The sequence below is a fragment of the Pholcus phalangioides genome, unplaced genomic scaffold, assembly GCF_987345545.1.
Source record: "Pholcus phalangioides strain wild (caught in Gottingen) unplaced genomic scaffold, Ppha-v1.0 ptg000027l_1, whole genome shotgun sequence".
Classification (NCBI taxonomy): domain Eukaryota; kingdom Metazoa; phylum Arthropoda; class Arachnida; order Araneae; family Pholcidae; genus Pholcus; species Pholcus phalangioides.
Genome location: NW_028301617.1, coordinates 401,366 through 405,532, shown reverse-complemented (window position 1 = coordinate 405,532; position 4,167 = coordinate 401,366).

Below are 4,167 nucleotides of genomic sequence, written 5' to 3'. Positions count from 1 at the left end.
AAAAACCGAAGACAAAATACAATAAAATAAGCATATACACAAAAATAAAACTCAAACATGATGAATTAAAATGTGTAGCATATTTAAAAAGATGAGAGATTGAAAGCGAATGAAAGGTCAAAAAACTGGTATGTGGATGAACACAACCACACGAAATCTGGTGGCAATCTCTCTTCCATACTCTTCCCACTCTACTTTGGAAGCTGTAAAATTTAGCATTACCCCTGACAGTTGAAATTTTAATTTGTATTGATGATTTATCTTCTCGATGATGGTCTGACAATGATTTTAAAAAATGGAGTTGGCACCCGTGTAGACAAAGTTGTGTACAAGTTTGAAGCACAGCTGTAAGAAATGGAATATTTGTCCATGATTTGATGCAATGGTGATAATATACACACTTGTAATGTCATTTCGGGATTAAAAACTAAAATAATGATTTAAAAAAAAAAAATTTGGGAATAATTTTTTTCCACCAAAAGTACAGATTCTTTACAATCACAGTCGGAATTCGGAAGACATTAGAATTTTTCTGGAGTCTGGGAGATGACATATAAATTTGGGAGATTTGGCATCTGTGATATGAAGAGAATGACCTACTTATCAACTGCAAAAATTTTTTCAAGATTTGGATTTCTTTTCATTTCATTTATGATTTGTTATTTTATTTATTTATACAATATTGTTTGGCTGAGGCCTACACAAGAGGATGCGGAATTATATATGGCAAAAGTGTCGATTGATGGTACGAGAAAATTCAGAAATCGTAGGGCAATCTACAATATTTGATGGTAGGTTGTTCCAGTCGATAATAGTTCTTGGGAAAAAGCTAAATTTGTGACAATCTGAAGAGGCAAAGATGGGCTGTAATTTTTTGGAATGATTGAGTCTAACAGAGAAATGTGAAGGTTGGATTAGAATATTGGATGTGTCAATATTAAAAACCCCATGGAGGAGTTTGTAAAGAAAAGTTAAACGAGAGATAAGTCGAAGAGAGGAGAGCGGTTGGATATTGAGTTGTTGCTTGAGTTCCGTTATAGAGACATGTGAAGACCAACAGTTGAAAGTGAAACGAGTGGACTTATTTTGGATAGATTCTAATTTGTCCATGTTGGTTTGGGTGTGGGGGCCCCAGGCTTCACAGGCATAGGAGAGGGCAGGGAGAATATATGTTTGGTAGCACAAGTGACTAACATGACGAGTGGAGTATTTTAGGTTACGGCGAAGGAAAAACAGTTTTTGGAGACATTTATTAAAGATATAATCAACGTGAAGGTTCCAGCGAAGATCGGAAGAGAATTATTAGGAGAGAATTATTTTAATTTATAGAGAGAAGTTATTATTTCAAATCTAAAACTTTCAATTTCTGCTTCGGCATTTCTGAAAAATTTGCACACAATCAAGATTTTTACCATTGTTTGAATGCGTAGACAGAAAAATAAGTTTGTTATAACTTTTTGAAATGTGTAAAAAAAAAAAAAAACTTTGGGCAAAAAACTTGATAATTAAGTTCACACTTGCTTTTAGGAACTCTTGTGGACTCAAAAAATTAGTTCGTTAATGGGAATGGCTTTTAAAGAAATGGTATATCGGTTGAGACCAGAAGACTAGTTAGCAAAATCGAGCATTTGACTGTGTGAAACAAATCCTTGATAACAAACAAATTTTTTCCCATGTCATGATATAGGTCCAGTCAGTGTTTCGTGAAAGTAGTTGCAATACCCGAATGATAAAATTATCTGTAATTCCATTAAAGTGTTGATAAGTTGTTAAACTATATAAGAAATAAAATTCTTATACAGCTCCCAATCAGAACATTCAGTAAAATATCAGTCGTTTTTTTTATTCATACCAAAAGAGTATCATCCCATGAGAATTTAATAAAAATCTGCGGAGATATCGGGGTTGATTTGTTAAAAAATACTTTTTCCCCCACTGCTCTCTCTTCATGAGTGCCATCTATTAACCTCTTCAACAAACTTGAAAAATAGATACTATGTTTTTGGACCAGACTCATGATAGCACTCTACTGAACAAAGTTTCCTCAGATTTATGAAGATCACTAATTCTTACAAGCAATGCCTATCTCTGTTGAAAAGTCTGTGATGTTAATTAGGGCCACTGAAATCTAATTGGAACAGTCCTACTAGCGGGTCCTGTATCTATATGCATATGTATGGGGGGGGGGGGGAGGATCTAAGCTGGCTATAGCTCAGGTTGGGAAATTTGAAAAACAGTAGTGGTGCAGGATGTGGGTACCATGAGCCAAATGTACATCTGTTATATTTATTTAAAAATAGCCCTGTATTAAACAATGTGGGACCCCTGTGGTTTTGGTTTGCCAATCAACATTTGGCACCCTCTTTTCTATTTGTTAGTTTATTTAGGTGATTACAGGTGCCATGTTTTCTCAAGAAATTGTGAAGAGGCTGACCGGCAGTTCCAGAATGAATGTTTCTTATTTTTTACATTATAAAGGAAGGGCTGACCAGTGCCATCTTAACACGTGGGCCCACCCAGGCCTCATGATAATGAGATCTGGTTAAAATTTTTGAGATTAAGCATCTAAATTAAGAGGCATGCAGGTCCAGTCAATTAAGGCCGCTGTGGTGGTCGAGTGGTTATAGTGCCGGACTCGTGATGCGAGGATCCGGGTTCGAACCCCACAGTGGTGGTCGGCTGAAGTTGGTTTTCTGTGGTTCCCAACTTCAAGGCGCAAATGCGAGCCGATCTCCCCGTTAAAAAGTCTCGCCACAGAGAGCAACAGTCCTACAACGTTAAATCATTCAACCATAACACTTCACTCATAGTTAGTAAAACTGGGGGCAGATGACAGCACTACACATAACAAGCATTACACAGAAACAAACTTTACGTCAGGTTGCACTACACGTACACGCACATTCCCGCATGTACCGATTCGTTGGGGGGGGGGTTCCGCAGGGGGGGGGGTGCATGTGTGGTGTAGCAGTAGTAGGCAGGGGCTCGGGGATCCATGATGTTCTTAAGTCAGCCACCTCGTTGGGCGATTTGCCTGTTGTGGCGTTGTATTTGTATTTGTATTAAGGAGCCTCCGAAAAATCACTTTGCCCGAGGCCCATGGCGCTCTTAAGATGGCCCTTGGTTGTACATATATTCTTAGAATATCTGCAAGTTGTCAGATTTTTTTGCTGGGGGGGGGGGGGGTAATGAAATTGTTATTTGAATGCGGAAATCGATCATTTCACTAGTACCCCAAATTTATTACAGAAACTTTGGTCTGCATGATATGCAGAAATGGTAGTATAGTTTGCTACAGAGACACCCGTGAAAGTGATTGAATAATCTTGAAAGCGTGTATTTCAGTTTGTCAAATAATGTTCAGGTTCTTAATTATTGTGGTCATTCGTCAGCATTGCTATTACAAGTTTTAAAAAAACCACCTTACACAATCTGTCACATGAAAAATTCAGTCTTGAACTGAACTTGCTCACCACATGAGTCACATCTAATTTTGCAATTAGATGGCAGCACCAACACAACAGTACAATTTAAACAGCGGAACTCCATTTTCATATGTCTTCTGCTTCTTCAAGATTCTTCGTTTTGGACGTCTCCTTGTATTTCCAAAGCTGGCTTTTCCTAGGACCAGGTGTTTTGGCTTAGCATGAGCCGAATAGGCCCTTTTCGCATCTGCAGAAACTTTATCGCACTGCACATTCGTGTTTTCCTAGTGTGACACATCAGCTGTTGTCTTTTGCATATCCACATTTTTGCCATTTTGCATAATAAAAAAGGGGAAAGGATAGAAAACACAACAAAAGAGAGAAGATCTGCAAAGCACATGACGTATATTCAATTCGTCCAGAAGCAGTCTGCCAATCATGGCCAGCGTGTTGAGCTCTGTAGGGACAACAGCCGTACCGTTTTTCCTATTTGGGAGTGAACGGCGTAACACGCTGTGCGATTCATGTTGCGCACAGCGCAGTAAATCTGTTCCTATGACAAACCTGGCTCAAAAAATAGCCAAACTCCCTATTCCCATTCAGCTTGGTTTGTGGGCTTTGCTTGCTGGGAACTAGGGTCAGGTGGGATAAAATGATCATAAAAGAGGTGATTTAAACTTTGAAGAGGTATAACCATATGAATTTTTAAAAAATAGGATATGTTTTGATTGATATTTTACAT